This window comes from Diadema antillarum, unplaced genomic scaffold, assembly GCF_040938485.1.
Source record: "Diadema antillarum isolate AM-2024a unplaced genomic scaffold, OU_Dant_1.0 scf00000147, whole genome shotgun sequence".
Taxonomy (NCBI): domain Eukaryota; kingdom Metazoa; phylum Echinodermata; class Echinoidea; order Diadematoida; family Diadematidae; genus Diadema; species Diadema antillarum.
Window position 1 is genome coordinate 358,127 of NW_027271036.1, and position 19,816 is coordinate 377,942.

Genomic DNA, 19,816 nt, shown 5'->3' on the forward strand with positions numbered 1-19,816 from the left:
TGGTGATGAGAGTGTGTTTTTATACCTGTAGGTTTTCATAGCTGTGGCCATGGCACACATGCATCCCCCCCCCCCCCCTCATTGACCAATTGATGACAACTTGATTTACACATACAAAAGAAACCAATCATGTACTGTCATGTTTTACTTTTTTTTCACCCATTTCTGGATACAGGTATAAATTATGTGTGGATGAAAATCATTCCTTTTCATTTTATTTACTTTTCTTTTTGGAAAAACTACATGAAAAAATTCATACAAAAATATTTTCCTATGTTTGAAGTGCAGGAATTTTTTTAATGCATATATATTTTTTTTGAAATATGTCTGTAAGGACCTCTGCAGAGGCACCACATACCTGTCTGCTGAAAATATTAGCTGCAGTCACACTGGCAAAAGATCGAGAAGTTTAAGATTGCAATCTTTAAGATCTCGAAGTTTTGCCTGTGTGACAACAAACTTCCCGCAAAACTTCTCACAAAACTTCTCACAGAACTTCCCACTCCAACTTGAGCATCCAACCCCGCATTCTTATGTGAAGCTGCTATGTCATCATTCTTGTTCATTGTGATTTATTATGAATTTTGAAAACATCTTGTATTTCTCATCCCAATCACTATAAGTTCCGAAACTCTGTACCCAGTATAAACAATTTATAAATGTCAAATGCAAAAGTCTACCAATCATCTGGAGATCTCTGAATGACAAAAGCCTCACAGCACCAAATGAATGAGTATTGACCAAATGAACATCTTTCTGCCAGTCAAAGTGAGAAATAGAAGGTTTCTTTGTCAAATAGAATCTTCACTTCAGGCTCACCCAACATTCATAAAGAAAAATCATTATTATAGGACAGATCCTGCAATCTCATTGGTCATGAGCTGTGTGTTGTTTTGTACTAGCCACATGTTGCCTAATGATGATAGCTACTGTAAATATGTTATTGTGCGCCTGTAGCAAAGAGTCTGTGCATTACGCAAGCGTTCGCGCACTCATTAAAAGAGCCTATTGACTAACAAACCATGCATCCAGTAAATCTATTGTGCATCCAATAATTACTTGATGCATGGTTTAGAAGAACTGGATGCATGGTTTTCATTATGGCAAGCCGAAAGGAAATGCATTCAGTAAATTTACCATCAAGTTACCTGATTAAAAAAATTGATTTCTGTAAAAACAAACAAACAAACAAACAAAAACTAGATATATCGCTACGGCGACTGATATGCCTCCGCCATAATGCATGGTTCTCCTAATAGGTCTATAGTACAATGTCTTGACAATGTGTGATGACAGTTTCACACAATTGGCAAAATATTAAAATGACAGGTTTGACACAAATGTGCTGAATGTTCACTTTCCTAGAAATAGGTTCAATTGGATGAATGATTAAAATGTCAGAGTGCAGGTATTTCGGGAACTGATGATTTTTACTTGACTTTTGACCCTTTTATAAGTTTATGCATTGAGTAATTTTCAAGGTATTGAGAAAAAGTATAATTTCAGTATCAAATGGGAAAATAGCATTATCTAAACCTGGCCTTTGACCTTTGACCTCACAGTTCCAAAGAGAATCACTGTTAGGTTGAACATGCATAAATATGTAAGTTTCATGATGATACCTTGAGTTACTCTTGAGATATGGAGGAAAAAGTGCAATTCAGCACTTTCACTTGACCTTTGACCTTTTGGCAATAAACTTCCCACAGAATATATGTGACCCTGCACCTCAAAACAAACAAAAAGTCGCCTGACATGAATTTTTAATTAAGACCATATTCTGAAAGAGCAGACTTTAAGCTTTAAAATGATGTATAACTCATATCAAATGGACTCTCCTAACCTATCTAAATATTGGAAAGAAAGCACAAACTCAGGAAAAGTGTGAATTGAGAAAAGAGGCTCTGAAGTACAGTGTCTATTCAAGCACTTAATCTTTACCAAACCGTGCTGGCTGTGCGATGAATGGGACAAAAAACAAGAAGTAAACCACCAGAGTAACAACAATGAAGGGATTATCAGATTAAACTGAAATTAAGCATGCCTCATTAACACATTCTGTCCATGATTAATGCCAACTTTCAAAGCAGTAGCACCATCCTTTCAAAAGTTATTAGAGTTGAAAGTGAAGAGTGTGGACAAGGTTTTTCAGAAATGAAAAAGGGATTCTAAAGACACACCTAATCACACTATTCTACCAAAAATGTTCGAGATAAACTGCTAAAAAACACACTTTCTTGCCCATTTTATGATACCAAATTTTAGCATAATGTAAAAGAAGACCCTTTCTTTCAGAAAATATGAAAAAGTCAAGTTCGGCTAGGTTGACCCATTTCACTTATTTTCTGTCCTCACGCAAAATCAGTGTGTGCGACTTTATGTTCGTTTTGAGATGCGCGGTCACATATATTGGGTAATACATGAAAACATCAAGTTAAAAAAAAAACCTTCAGGTATTGCATAAATTTAAGGAAAGTAGTGATATTTTGAGGAGTTGACCTTGACCTTTGACCCCCTGACCTTTGAACCATGACCCCAACTTCCCTAGATAATCACTGCCCATTGGAACAAGCATATATACTAAGTTCCATGAAGATACCTTGAACCATTTGCGAGATATGGAGAAAAACATGAATTTTCAACCGTTTTTTTCACAAAATAACCTGTGACCTTTGACCCTGTGACCCTAAAATCCGAACAAAGTATTATCCCCCCAGGATATACCCTCGTACCAAGTTTGATGTAAAACCACCACACGGTTCTTGAAATATCGACAAAAACAAAACGGGACGGACGGACGTACGGACGGATGACCCGAAAACATAATGCCTCCAGCCACTTCGTTGGCGGAGGCATAAAAAATGTCCCCCGTTCTATAAAACAGATGATGCACAGGTCTTTTTGTGCATCAGTAGGAATAGTGTACATGCAGTAACTGTGGAATTAAGCCTAAACCAAATCCACTTCAACTCATGGGTTAAGCATGCCAGTTACCTTATGCACACAATTCTGACTGACATACTCAGACCTGTGCGTCATTTGTATGCTGTCTGATGACACACAGCATTGTTTTGAAATAATTCTCCCCACTTCACAAAAATGTACATGAATTTATGAACGATCAAAAGTTCTAAGAAAATGGCAAAGGTTGAAATTGATTTCTTTCTTTTGATCATCATTCTTAATAAACTTTGCATACACACAAGATATATCTGATCAATCAAGAAACGTAGCACAGCTACACCTGTAACTAGATCTTAGCAAGATTTTTAGTGTGAGCAGTGTCTGTCGTTCAAATTGTAGCTTGCTTTCTGACAAATATGGTAGAGTCACTTCTTTTCTGCTTCTAATTCTCCTCTTTATGTCTTCCCTCTTCTTTAACATTCCTATCATTTTTTCTCTTCTTCTCCTCCTCAAAATAGAAATGACAAATTTTAATTGAGATAGAGAATGGTGTGATAAAGAAGGAACAGCTTTAAAGGGTGTGTACAGTTCTGGTCGAGGTGAAGATTTAGCTTTTAACGTTTTGTGAGATATTCAGAAACCACTCTATGAGATGTGAAAGAGCATGCAATTCTAAGGGGTATCAAAAGTTTATTCGATGAAAATCGGTTTTGAAATGGCTGAGATATCCAAAAACAAGGTGAAACAAAGAGATACTAATAAAGTTGGGGCTTTTATTATTAGCACTTTTTTGGATATCTCAGCCATTTGAAAACCACTTTTCATCAAATAAACGTTGAATCCTTCTTAAAATTACATGCTCTTTCATATTTCATAAGAGGCTTTTCATTATCTCACTTAGGAATGTTCAAAACATGAATCCTTACTTCAACCAGTACTGTACAGTTCCTTTAAACATCTAGCCCGCAGCACTTGGGTTTCAGTAAGCGTGATACACTGCCACCGTTGTTGCATCGTTAAAGTTAATGACTCCTCGTAGATTTATAATGCGCACCTCCGAGCAACCGCATCTTAAAATACTGCAAACACTATGCAGGATCAGACTACTCACCAAGTTTAGAATGGGTTCAAACCATTTTTCTTATTGTTTTTACTCTTTAAGGGGGGGGGGGGGGGAATCCCAGGATCTCAGGCTATTGTGCTGAGATATTGTAAATTCCAACATTGCTTGCAATCTGCTTGCAAGTGCTTTTTTTTTGTTTTTTGGTGTGTGTGTGTGTTCTTTTTTTAGGGGGGGGGAGGGGAATTTTGAGGGAGGGGCAGCTGATGGAATCTCCATGCCCAAGTATGACTTAGATATGTGCCAGACAGCATGGCTACAAAAAGCACTTTAAATGTCAAGATTAATTCAAGAGCATGCGAGGATTTCGGCATGCCACGATGTACCAGCGCAGTGGTTCCATTCTAACGGCCTGCTGATTTTGAGTAAATATCCAATGCTGCTGAGCTAAACTTGCAGTAGCTCTTGATTACGCTGGATGAATCATTAACTACATGCAACGTCTGATAGTGTAAATTGCTGAGGTTTGTTTCATTTTTTTTTTCCCTCCACCCATTTCTGACTAAATCCCTAATATTTGACCTGGCATTTTAGAATGCACATGGTATCAAATTCATATTTTCTTCACTGGGCTAATGTTTGTTCAAACAGACTCCTCTGGTATTTGTGGTCTATTGAGCATTTTATATTCCATGATTAGGCTGATAGTTACATGTGCACCTTTCTGAAATGATACTAATTTTTCATGACCAGTAACAGGGAATGAATAAAAAAGAGATTTTTTTAGCAGTACAATATTCATAAAAGGAGAACCAGTCACTACAGGTTACAAACATGAAAAACAAATAGCTTTAAGGGACCACGCAGTACAAATGCACATTGACTTGTATTGATTCATAATACCCCAATCATCACTAATGTGGCCAAAAGAATATAATACTATGTGCTAAATATCTTATAACATTTGCATTATAACATTTGTATTATTTTTCTTCATACTATTTGGATACGTCCACAAAAAAGCAGAACAAAACCAAGATTTTGCCAATGACATCATTTGTCAATTAATGATAAAGTACTAATATGATTAACAAAATGTTGTGTGCCTGGAAGAACGCCATGAATCCAAGCGAGCGCATAAGATATATTATGCGCTCATGTGCGTTCGCTTCATTTGCGTTATTCTTCCAGGCACACAACCAAAAGACACTAGAATGCACCTTCCCCTAGACCTACCATAACTTAAGTGATTTACATAGGTGCTGTTGAGGGTATTATGAATTAACACACATCAACATGCATTGCATTACATAGTTTCTTTATAAGATCTTCTTTAGAATATCATACTACTTGTAGTACTGTAAAAGCTGTAATTTTCGCGTACAGATATTTTTGCGAATGAGGAGGACATGGACATTTTCGCAAGGTGTTGTTTTGACACCAAGGATATCATAAAAGAACACTACTGCTTGGCCCTACAAGTTTGTAGTTCACGATATTCTTGCATAGTGTTAAATTCACCGCTAAATAGTGATTAACAAAATTAGCAAAAATTAAATCCTCGAGAAAATGACAGTACAGCAATCATTGCTTCAAGGACAAGTTCACCTTCATAAACATAAGGATTGAGAGAATGTAGCAATATTAGTAGAACACATCATTGAAAGTTTGAGGAAAATCAGACAATCCGTTCAAAAGTTATGAATTTTTGAAGTTTTTGTGCAGTACCCGCTGGATGAGAAGACTACTGCAGTGTATGAATAACTTAGATGTCACATGCGTACAACAATATAAGGAAAATATAAAGAGAATTTCACAAAATTCCATCTTTTGAAAACAGTACACATTCCCCTGACTCGCTACCGATAAATGTTATGGGTAATATTATTCCCCCTGCCTTTAGAAAGAGGCAAGTCAATTGCTCTTTTATTATGCGAAAAAAGTGAAAATATGTTGAATTTTCTTTTATATTTTCTTTATACTGTTGTACGCATATGACTCACAAGCTGTAGTAGTCTCCTCATCCAGCGGTTCCAACACAAAAATTTAAAAAATTCATAACTTTTGCATCGATTGTCCAATTTTCCTCAAACTTTCACTGATGTGTTCTACTAATATCCTTGCATTTTCTCAATCCTTATGTTTATGAAGGTGAACTTGTCCTTTCATAACCATAAGATACTTTACTGTAAAAAAGAGAGAGAGAGGGGGAGAGAGAGAGAGAGAGAGAGAGAGAGAGAGAGAAAAGACAGGAAGATGCTTCCATTGACAGTAGAAAAATCAATGTCATCATCATCATCATCAATATTGCTTGCTATAAAAGTGGAAATTTTTGCGGTGTTGAAATTTTCACGCATTTCGCGTAATCTGAAACTAGCATCAAAATAAAAACATGCAAATATTTTTGCTTGCCGTATGTTCCAGTAGTTGATGTCTTGATTTCGCAGAATTAAAAACACGCGACCTTCTTCTTGCCCGGCTGAGCGCGAAAAATTAGTTGCGCCAAAATATTCACTTTTACAGTACTGTATGTTCCATGTCATGGTGTTCACAGTGTAACTATCTCACTTACTGAAAAGTCTCCTAAAATATTGAACTCACTCTGATCCTTGGAGAGTACACACCTTCTGGGCTAACACTTTTTTTGCACATAAATGTTAAATCCAAACCACACTTCTTTTCAACTTCCAACACTGAGAACCCATTTCCTTTTCCACACAACGGCGTAGAGAGAGAGAGAGAAGAATAAATTGGGGACAGCACGCGTCTTGCTCAAGGACGAAAGTGCCACGACAGGGTTTGAACCCTCGCCCCTTTGATTGAAAGCACAGATGAAATCATCACAGTGATGAATGGAATACAACTGCTCATAAGAGTGGCTTGGTGTGATAGCAACCTCATTCTTTTTCTTTTCTCTTTCATTTTAATGATTAAATACAATATATCTCATTGTACAAATAATGATGTTTGCTCTCAACCTGGGAAAGTCTTCCAACATTCACCAAAAAAAAATTGTTCTAGGAATAAGAAAGGAAGCAAAAGAGTGCTGAGATATGCAACTAATCCATATAACAGTACTCTCTATGTACATAATCAAAATAATATTTCTAAGACCATGACTATGTCAAATTGCTAGATATCAAAATTCTTATTGTATTTGGTCAACCTGGATAAGTACTTTTAGAAATGTCATCCTATCCCAAATGGATTACAAGCAAGGTATACTGCTACATTCTGTTTCAAACTCATTAGGCCAAATTAGGGGAAGCATTTTTGTTGTTGTTGTTGTTGTTGTTGTTTATACTTCACCAAAGCACACAATGTACTTCCCAGGAGTTTATTACCCTGAAAACATGGCAGTAATCTGATTTTGAAAAACGCCCATTATGTGGTTATCTTTCAAAAGCATCTTACTTATGACGACCAAAAGGAAAAAAAAAAAAAATCATGTGAACTGTACACATCTTGACTCTTGCATTGTACTTTCAATTCATTTTCCAGTTTGTGGTTTTTCAACCTCACAGTTTCACACTTCATCTGCAAGAACACACATGCACAAACACCCACACACACACACACACACACACACACACACACCCACACACACACACACACAAATGTGTACAGACACTTCGCACATTGCCACATCTGATTATTAGTCCTTCCGGAACAATAATTTGCTCAATGCAATTACTCCAGCCGGACATAATGCTCCTCTTCCATCCTCTTCCATCAACTCTTCTCCTCCGTCTTGTCGATTTTGCCAGATTCATGCGCCAGTTTGTCATTGAACCACTAGTCTCTCTTCCATACTCCACGAGCAAATAATCATCTCTTGTTCTGTGTCCATATACAGTATGCATGCCAGACATCCTCCAATGAACAAGCTGAAAGGACTTCCACAAACTATCAATTGGCTCACAAGGATTTTCAGAGAACTATCAATGAGATGAAATACCATAATGTTACTGCATTGATTGCTGGAAAGAAGGCTACCTTGACTACAGACATATAGCTTCAATGGCAACAGCACCAATCTCACAAGTCAGCACATGATTTAACAGTGAAATGCCTTAATTGGAAAATTTATTGTATTGTCTCAAAGAAATGCTATATGTAAAAATCCCCCATTTTGTGTATGTATGTATGTGTGTGTGTTTGTGTCTTCATTTTTGCAGTGGCAAACTACCAAGCAGTATTAAGGTAATTATTAATATGTGAGTAATTATTTGAAAGTTTATTGCCACTGCATGTATCTCATGACATTCACACACATTCTAAAGGCAAAGCCAGTGAATGGTTGCTGTCACTTCTCATCAGCAAAAAAAAAAAAAAAAATATTACCTGAGTGTCTGGGAGTGAGACTAGTGCACCTAATAAGAAAACAGGTTCAATACCCTACTCTCTCTCTCTCTCTATGCTATGTGGATGCTGGCCATTCGCGTTTGACTTGATGACGTGGGAGGTTTTCCTCCTTTTCTCTGAAATCCACAAATAAAACCTCAGAATATTGTTAACAATAACTGAAGAACAGACAGCCCCTTTTCCTCTCCCATTCTGTTGGTTGATTTTTTTTTTACCACAAATCAAGTTACATCACTAACTTTTTTTATCTGCAAAATGAAATTAAACTACACGAGCATGCTAAGTTTATCACAAGACATTTGAAGAGAGGCAAAAACAGCATGAGTAATTGGAACAAAATTACGGAAAGTGCTCACACAATTTTGTCTGATCTATATCACTAATGGCAGTTACAGAATTAGATTCAGTACATCAACACAACGATATTTTCAATTCAAATAATTGTTCCAAGTGACATTAAACAACATCTAAATGAAGTAACAAGACTCTGCTCTACCGTGACAGACTGTGAAATTGATACGCATCATTAAACATGTTTCTAGGAAACTGAGACCATTAGACTCACTTTAAACAACAGAAAAGGACTCTTAAATGGCAGAAAAAAATGGAACACACAAACAATATCAGAAAAGAAAAATAAAAGTTTTCATTTCTCAGGATCAAATTCCTATGGGAAAATATAGTGTGTGTGTGTGTGTGTGTGTGTGTATATACGTATATATATATATATATATATATATATGTATGTATATGTGTGTGTGTGTGTGTGTGTGTGTGTGTGTGTGTGTATATATATATAACTTTAACATAAATACAACAACAAAAATCCCTTAAGGGCAGCATAAAGTATCTAACTTTGTCAGAAAACTTTTCTGAGTCAATGTCAACCCCTTGACATTTGACCTCTTCTAGGATCGGGCAGAAACTTCTGGCACGTCGGGTTGATTTATACTTGGTCATGTGCCTCCTATAATTCTGCATTCATTCAAAGACCAGCACAGAAAGAGAGTTCAAGAATTGTGATCAGTCCATACTACATAACACAGTTTTGCTGCATGATCTTGTTTAAACACTTTCTATTGAAATACACAGTGAGTAGTAGTTAATTTCTTGAATTGATCAGCTCATTTTTCACATTGTGAATTTGATTATGGCTTCAAAAAACAAAATTTGTCGCCCCAACATTTCATGAAAATATGTCTAGCTTCCAATTAGAGTGGATTATATTGAGGATGCCATCCTCATCTGCAGCTTACTAAGTTAGTTGTTATGAAAGCAGCATCTAAACTTTTGTTCTGATTCTCATGTTCGATAATGATTTATCTTATTACAAATTAGATCAGGTATTGTGATACAGCAAAGTAAAAATGTCTGACAGAGATCCATTTCATCACGAAGTCTGAGGCCTCCAACTGTTTCATGTTCAGATTGAAGCACAAGTTGATATCAAATCAAAATCATTTTCAATTTCTAATATCTAGCGGAATGTCCAGTAAGCTCAAAACAGAGACACTTTTCAACTGGCATTAATCTATGGCAACGTACATGATGCTTTAAAAGAGCTATCATTAAAAAATTACATACATACATATATATTTTGTTAATCATTTAGCAGCATGTCTATCCATTACCGTTGCGTACATTTTATGATTGCAAAGTAAATCATAAAGAAAAAGTCTTCTGGTGAATGCTGAATTGATCTAAATTTATATAACTTTAAACTCTTGAAAGAGGAATGCTTTGAGAGTATTCACCTATTATTTTTTCTTCTTTTTCTAGGCATTCAACATTGCCAGTAATGTAAGCTCATGCACACTTTTGGGAAATGACTCAAAGACTATTTTTGGAAAAGGCAACATCTGTGCATAAAGTCTGGTTTAGAATGAAAGTACCTCTAAAGCCAACTTCATGGTGTCAGGATGATTTGTGTGTGTGTGTGTGTGTGTGTGTGTGTGTGTGTGTGTGTGTGTGTGTGTGTGTGTGTGGATAATTTGATAATCAGTATTGAGCTTCCCAGTTTCACAAAACCATTTCTGTTCTTCTTGCTGTGTGGAAATTTAAATGTGAAACACATGGCATGCAGCAGAGGCTTAAAATCTACAAATAAGTTGATGTCCTGTCAGAAATCCTGAGTAGTTATCTGGTATGTATGCATTTTTTCCCCTCTATCTATCAATCAATTATATATGTATTTTTTTTCTCTCTCCATATCAATCAATTCATATATCTACCAACACCTTCCACAAACTTCAAACATCTCTTGCTTTCATTTAACTTTAAACATCTTTGTACATTCACTGATCTATATATTGTTCCTTCTTTCACAGAAAAATAAAATAACCACACTAAGCATACACTATGGCATATATTCCTCTCACTCTGCCTCTTTTGTCAATCTCTCTCCCTCCCTATCTATCTATATGTCTGTCTGTCTATCTATCTTTATCTTTAAATCTCTAGGTTGGGAACTATGATACAAACACACACAAAGAAATCCAAGTAGTACTGGGAAGGATGCCATTTCAAAACACACCAAAGATGGAAATTGGCGGCGTAGTGACTGCAACACCGGTGACGTCACCCTCCCATCAAATATGCGCCACAGGACCAGACAAACGAACGGTCACTGACCATCGCAACAAGAAGTCATCTATCCATCCTTTCCTTTATAAGCTGGGCGGTTTTCACCGTCCATGCTTTCCATTCACTCGTGTGACTCATTTCGATTGTAAACATCAGTGCGTCTCAACGAAATCTGCTGCGCATGTGACGCATTCCTACCGGTATCGCAGCAGAAACAGTCAACGTCATCTACTCCTGTGTCCTCTCTAGTCAACCACAACTAAAACTCCAATGTCAAAGTCAAGGAGGGGTTCAATAACGGCAGTACACATATTACATTGTACATTCCATGTTTTGGAGATGGGGGGGACCCACTAAAATTGAAGCTTGCAGATTGTTGGTCCAACTAGTTCATAATACATTTCATGGCAAAAAAGAAAAAGAATAAATCAAAATAAACTTCATGATCACAAAATGCAGTAGGCCTACATCAACTTTAAACAACTGACCAAGTTTAAATGATATTCATAAGTACATCATTTCTATTTGACGGTTGATAAAACTAGATAAAGTATATTAATCTAACAGAGATGAGATCAACGGGCAGTGTACAAGAAGAAGACAAGAATGGATCAATCCCTGCAAATATCACACAAGGCATACTCGGTTCCATAGGCGATGGGTTGATTGTGATTTCCATGTGACACACATACAATGTACAATGTATAGGCCTAATCTGGCAATATTTCAGAAAGTCTGATGCTGCAAGTTACCACTGCTTGCTGAATCAAATCCATCATGTCAAATTAAATTGATGATGCTGCTGTGTGAAAAACTGGGGGAATAGCTTTGAAAAGAGTGACAAATGCGCTCGCCTGATGTATATGTGATAGCTCTCATGTGTTTTCTTTGAGTGCTCATCACCCCTAGACAACAGAACATTAGTGAAAAATTAATGAGAAGATTGGGATAAGGTTAGTGGCTGGGTGGGGAAATGCAACCATTCATAAAATTGTCTTCAGGATTCACTACTCTCTCTCTCTCTTTCTTTTTTTACTTAAACACAACTCATTCTCTTCATTTTTTTTTTCTGGGGGTGGGGGATAGATGTCTTCACACAAAAAAAGCAAAAAAAAAAAATCAGCCTCGCCCAGGCAGTATAATTGGAAAGGGCAGAAAAAATACAGATAAACTTAAATACATATATCAAGATAACTAGTGTTCTTTAAAAATGGAGTTTATAAGAGTTTTATATGTTCCTGTCATAATATAAACTCATATCAGGCCGACTTTCATGACAATGAGACGAACAACTCTGCTACTATTGAAATTCTGACGACCTTTAAGGGAGATAGAATGCAGAATTCAGAGTTGATATAGGCATAGACAGCCAACTTGCAGGGGAGCCCATCAACCACAGGTTTGACAAAGGTCAGCGAGATTACAGCTACGCTAAAAATTGAAACAGCACAAAGCCTCTTTGCTTTTTACGGTCTTGCAGACGAAGAGATCTTTGCAAGGAATGCTCGAATAGATTCCTCATCGACCTTCCTCAAGAGGCCATTTCCATTCGGCAGATTTAATCTCTCTCAGAAAAAAAAAAAATGTCACAAAAAGCTCAATACCATGATATTCTACAACCACATGAATATGAGGGGGGGGGGGGGGGGGGGGGGAGAGATGCAGAGTTGGCCCAGTCCGAGGACAGTTCTCAGACCTCCAAGCCTCTGCCAAATTACAAACATAAACAGCTCATTGAAATCAACTGGAGGGCTTGGACAATTGCTTTGCAGAGGATGTGCTGAAGGGTAAAGCAATTATTTGCATCAAATAGCCAATCTGATCTACCAGGGAAGGACAATGGCACTGAAAGGAAAAAAAACACACAAACAAATAAACAAGTTTCCTATTCAGATAAAACATACACAAATTTGACATCCCCACAGGGCATCTTTATACCCATATGAAAGTTTGCTATTGATGTACTGATTTTAATCACATACCTATCTCTTAAAAGGTATGGAAGAGTGATTCTATATTCTGTCACATGTTTATCAGAGTTTGTCTTTTAGGACAAACACAAGCAACCACAATAATCACACAAGGTACAGAATTAATGGACAAGTTTACAGAATTCTGTTCTAAGAAACAACACGCATTACACAGTAAAAGAGCAATGTGCAAAGAGCAATGTGCAATACATAAAAGTTGAATCACGCTTTAGGCAAACGATGAATAGAGCTCACTTCGAAATAATATAGAAAACACATTCAAGATAGATGACTGAGCACATTTGAAGATATATCAGATACTTCATGTCATTAAAAACCTTTTCTGTAAAATTGTTGTGCAACAGCTAACACAGCCATGTTTCCATGTTATCTTTGCAATGTATCTGTATCGTGCTAAGCATGAGTTCAGATTATGCAATATAATTAATTTCACTGGGTTTTTTTTCACTGTTTTTGTTTGACATATCCTCTAATTTTTGATAAAACTGATGCAGCTGAAATATCAAGGAAGTGCTATAGAAAGGCAAAAAAGAGCAAATAGGAGTGACCAGGATGGGATCTGCTTATATATATATACACAAATTATGATTTTATTGTATTCTGAAGACTTTGTGCAGCATGCCAACATAGATTAGTAGAAGGTCCACACACACATACACACGAACACACACACACACACACAAACACACATACACACACATACACACACACACACATAAAGATGTATGGAAAGGTCTGCAGACAAAACTGCTTTACATACAATGTGCAGTGTATGTTAATGTCCTGCCAAGTTGTGCAGACTCTAGCCGACTACAGCTGCACTTGAGCCCATGCAGCATACCTGCCACGGTACATAAAGCCATCTAATACGATGCACCTGCCCTGGAAAATTTTGTAAGAGGGTAAACTAAAACAGACAAACACAACAACAACAGTATATATGCACGCAAAGATTGCTCCTGGCTTTAGCAGCGGCGATTCTGGCTTAAAGAACATGCACTGACATACAGCACATATCATCTTTTCTCAAGTTCATCTTCACGGATTTTCATTCTATTGCTTGTACATATAAATTACTAATGTTATGTTTTTGAAAATGCATCCCAAGACAATGATACATTTGATTAGTTTGGTCAAAGCGAAGAGAAAAAAAATGCTTAGTTTTTTCCAAATGCTTTTTCATCTGCTCCAAATTTATGACATCGTCTGATATATCCAGGTATAAACATTTCAACACAAAATGTGGATATGTAGGATCACGCATCCAAATGCCCTCTCCTTAGTGTTAATGATACTGCAACAAGAAAATTACTTTTAAAAAATGAGAAAAAGCAAATATTTGGACATAAGTACATACGTATAGTGTGTAGGCACATAAGAATACAGGCACCTGTCTGTAGCATTGATAGTTGTTATTTGAAAAGATAGAAATAGGGTCTGAGTCAGCAGACTAGGCAAGGTATGTGACCTCATCGGGTCACGGCCCCCCCTTGTCAGGAAGTATGAGACTCTTCAAGCCAATGGCAAGGGGAAGGGATTCTCCCCCTCATCATGCTCTTTTCCCCCATGGAGATTTCCCCTCCCCACCTCCTCCTCCTCCTCCTCCAGCACCAACCCCCCCCCCCCCCCCCCCTCCCCACAGCCCATTACCCTCGGGCAGGATTGCAGGACAGAGGGCCTGGAGTGGGCTGGAGTGGACAGGGCGTAATTATCTCCCAGTGATGCCTACCCCTTGCTACATCATGGAGTGATATCAGCATCTCACACATCCCAAGTGAGAGGTTAAAAGAGAACAAACCCAAACCTCATCGTCATGGGGAGGAGGGGGGGGGGGGAGAGAAAAGGAGAAGGGGAGATTTCATGAAGGATAGATGGAAATAAGAAGACGACAAGAGTGATGAAGTAAAAAGGATGATATAAAAGAGAAGAAGGAAAAGAAAATGATAAACAAAAAGAGAAAAGGATTAGAGTAAACAGAAGTTAGTTCCAAAAAAGTATGACAAAAATCAAGGAAATACAAGTAGTAAAATGGCAAAAATAAATGAATAAATAAAAAATGAATAAAAAATAGGAAGGGGGAAAGGACAGGAAAAGAGGGAAGGATCAAATGAAATGAAAAAAGAAAGGAGAGGTGATACAATATATCAAGCATGCAAAAAAGAGAGATATGGCATGCATAAATAATCAAGAATGATAACATTTTAAGTTTCCTTTCGCTTGACACACAAAGAAAATGACTCAAAGATTCAAGCATATTTATACAATCAAGAATAGTGGGATTCACACTTATCAAAATAGGCAGGATACGAATTTGAAATGATGCATTTTTTAGAATCCAAATCTTAAGATTTTTGCCAGTGTGGACATAAAAATCTCACTAAAATAGTCCAATCACCACTGCATCCAAGTCCCCCAAAATCTTCATTTGAATAACTTGCACCATGGCAAGCATGTGAAAACCGGAGCAAATATTCTCAAAATTATTTACCTTATCATTCAAAGCACACCGCACAACAGTACACAAACACAACGGCAAAGGTCACCATTTTGGAACATTTCAGACATGCCCAGCTTGGTCGAAAAATTATGCGATCTGCAATTAGCGGGATATTTCTATCCATCTGAACGGGCACTAAAACACTCGGTATTTGGATCGCGATCAACATCCTGTTATCTTGCCTGTGTGAATGACACCACTGTCCACTACTAGTACCTGCACGTTAACATTCCGCTGCAATTAATGCTCACAGGGATGAGGTGAATTACCTTCACAATCGGGCTCCAATTATGTCAGATTAGATCAGTGCTTGTCTTGGTAATTCAGTGGATCGAGAGATACAATCTGGATGAACAAATGACCACTTCATCATTTCAACCTTGCACATGCATTGCAAATGAGTGAGCATTTAATCATTTGTCTCCCATTTGATTAAAACTTCATCTTGTTTCTTCAACCTTGCCTTAATCTGGAAGTAAAGCAAATTGTTTCAATGTCGACATCTGATGTCAACCATTAGATTTTACTCTACAGCTTAAAATATCTGAGGGATGTACTCCTGTGATTATGACAGATGAAGGATTTGTTTTTTTTTTCCTTTCTGTAAAAAAAAAAGACCCACACATTCTAAAACATAATCATCACCAGAAAAAGAGATGATAATACAGCCTTGATGGCCAAAACTGCCATGTCATATGGTTGAAAGGAAATAATTTCAGATAATCTACTGCTGTTAAACTGGTTCACCTGGAGGATTTGTATACAGAACTAGCATGAACAATAAATAGCCAGGCACGGAATCTTCCTGTATGGTAGGCTATTTATAGGTGTATCCATCCTGAGAAACATACTTTGATACAAACCTTATCACATACATACAAGAAAAAAAATAATAAATTCAGTATACGTCGTCCACTGCCATTACTTCATGATATAACATGGTGCATCGCCAAAAAAGAAACCAATATTAATATCGAAATGTTAGGTTTGATGCATTCACTGTTGTACATGCCAACACAGCCTGCCAAATACTAATGTAGTATAGCATGTGTTTGATACCAAACCAGACATTTGTGCGTTCATCCTCGTACGAGATGTTTCACCCACAAAGTCCCTCCTGACCCACGTGTATAAAAAAGGGTACCTGGTAATTCACAGCTGTAGCGGTAATAATAATGGCACAGCCCTCCGGTTATCAGAGCAGTAGTAACACTGATGTGGCTACCCTGGGGAAAGTAGACCACTCTATCATTATCGTTATAGACCAGGTTACACTATGAATTACCAGATGCACATGAGCCCCCTGATGTAGTGGTACAGCACTGAGAGGAATATGATGGTGGCACATGGATGAAAAAAAAAAAGACAACAAAGCTCACCACTGTGATACACTATAGAGAGAATATGATGGAGGAATAGCTGTACTAGCAAAACAGCTTTTTCTTTGGGGGAGGGGGAGAATTGTCTTCTTCAAAAATATTCCACAAGATGGGCAGGCTGAGTTAATAGTGTTTAATCTTAACAAACTAACAGACAATTCTTATACCTAGAAAAGAATTACGTGTGTGGGTTTGTGTATGTATGTGCGTGTGTGCTTGAGGAGACATAAACATCACTCGTCCACAATGTTTGATGATTAGTAGCATTGTAGCAATGTCAAACATTTATTTTTTAGATACCACAGGGCTTCATATGGTGGTTAATATAAATGATTTTGATTGCAGCCAGCCCATAGATTATATTTACGAAATGATGGTGGGTGTGTGCTACATGGTTATTTCAAATGTGACCCACCATGCACAAATTTCCAGTTCTGTCCAATTATCAGAAAAATATCTTACAGCTGATGTAGCCAGAAAATTCTGCAGTCCTTTTCATAAATGACTATAACTTCCCAACGATTGACTGATTGATCTGTGGTGTAAATGCAGTCTTTTTTTTTTTTGGGGGGGGGGGTAGGGGGTGGGGGAGGTGACAGACAAGATGAAGAAGAGAGGGAGCTGCCAGATGGGGTGGGGTGGGGCGAGTGTCAGAGAACGCATCCCTTCAATCCCATCATCTCAACAGAGCTCATCGGCCTCCATCCGTCCGAAGTGGTTGATCAGTATCTGCTCCCCGATTAATAACCAGCCCATCCTCTGGTACACACATAATTGCCTGCAATCCGAGACGGCGAGGGCCCCCCGCTTTTGTTTCAGGCGATATTGCGCGGAGGATTTGCAGGGTTCGCGCACAAGCAGGGGAGCCCCCCTGCGGGGGGCGATTGGGTTGCAGTGTTTTTTCTGGCCATTTATGGGTTGAGATGTAAGCGAGAAGGAGAAGGATGCGAGTTTGGGTTACCACATTGATTATTGGAAACATGATGATGAGGTGTGGACAGACAGTTCCGAGGTGCGCCAGACTCAACGGCACCAGATATGACGCTGCAAAGAGTAACTCTCCGCGGATTTAACTCGTCCACCACACAAATCCTCCGCTGAAGAACATGTACACCATCGCATGTCCTGATGTTTGCGATGTACACTTCTGAGGGAAAAAAACAATCCTCTTCTTATTCATTGCGTTGCTATGCTAAAGATGAGATCCTGGGACACCACTATTATCTTGATTCATTCATCTTCTCAAGTGGAGTGATGTATCGAATATTAAAGAAAGTATTAAGTTACCATCAGTATAAGCACATTATTAGTGAAATTTGTCATAATGCTCTAATGCCATTATGACGCTCACATGGTGGCAATATTTTGTATGAAGGACTGATATTTAAGTCCAAAGTCTGAAGGTATTGAATAATAACAATTGTATGGGGGGGGGGGGGGGTAGGTAAAGTGGCAATGCTTTCCTGATTGCCCTACCAAGCTGTAATAGTAATAGTGTTTGTGTTTGTTTGAATTTTTGTTTTGGAGTATTTGTGGTTGATTTGTAGTGTAGGCTATTTTATTGTTTGTACTTTGTTTGATGTTAATTACACTTTTATCTGTACATAATGTGAGCAGGGCCCCGTGGTAGAACAGTTAACCAACTGAAAGGGTTACCCTGCTAAAAGAATATTGAAATAAAATAAATAAATGAATAAAACTCAAACACTTTGTGCACTAATTGGGAATACAAAAGACATATAGGGGGTATAACAATGCATACAGCCAAGTCAACAAAGACTGTTTTGTGTGTGTGAGTGTGTGTGTTTGTTGCGTGAGTGTGTTTGCCACATTAGAATTCCCTGCTGTTAATTTATTCAGATGGTACATCAAATGAGGGAAGTCTCCATATAATGGGGAATACGTAAAGGTTTTTATGATTTCCCAATGAAAAACAAAAATGAATAATTAATTGAGCCATTTCTGATGATAATTACAGCTTGGTGCATATGATAGCAAGTGCTATATCTACAATGTAGGTGGCAGTCTTCAAAGTGATAAGACTGGGAGAAAAAAAAATTGTGTGAAATGTTGACTGAAATGTATTGTAAAACGAGGAATGTTCGTGTGCATTTTAATTTCGCGAGAGCCAAGATTTGCGAAATTAAAATGTACGCGAAAGTTCTTGTCTACACTATATGCATTGAATGTTAGAGGCAACTCGCGAAAATTTCATGCCACAAAAATATTATGTTTTACAGTATGTGTACACCCATGCTGTATCTTATCCATGTATTTTAGGGTTAAACTAGATATATCGCTACGGCGACTGATATGCCTCCGCCATAATGCATGGTTCTCCTAATAGGTCTATAGTACAATGTCTTGATAATGTGTGATGACAGTTTCACACAATTGGCAAAATATTAAAATGACAGGTTTGACACAAATGTGCTGAATATTCACTTTCCTAGAACTAGGTTAAACCTGGCCTTTGACCTTTGACCTCGCAGTTCCAAAGAGAATCACTGTTACTAGGTTGAACATGCATAAATATGTAAGTTTCATGATGATACCTTGAGTTACTTTTGAGATATGGAGGAAAAAGTGCAATTCAGCACTTTCACTTGACCTTTGACCTTTTGACCTTTTGGCAAGAAACTTCCCACAGAATATATATTGGGTAATACATGTATACATCAAGTTTAAAAAAAAACACCTTCAGGCACTGCATAAATATAAGGAAAGTAGTGATATTTTGAGGAGTTGACCTTAACCTTTGACCCCCTGACCTTTGAACCATGACCCCCAACTTCCCTAGATAATCACTGCCCATTGGAACAAGCATATACTAAGTTCCATAAAGATACCTTGAACCATTTGCGAGATATGGAGAAAAACATGAATTTTCAACCTTTTTTTCACAAAATAACCTGTGACCTTTGACCTTTGACCCCGTGACCCTAAAATCCAAACAAAGTATTATCCCCCCAGGATATACCCTCATACCAAGTTTGATGTAAAACCACCACACGGTTCTTGAGATATCGACAAAAAC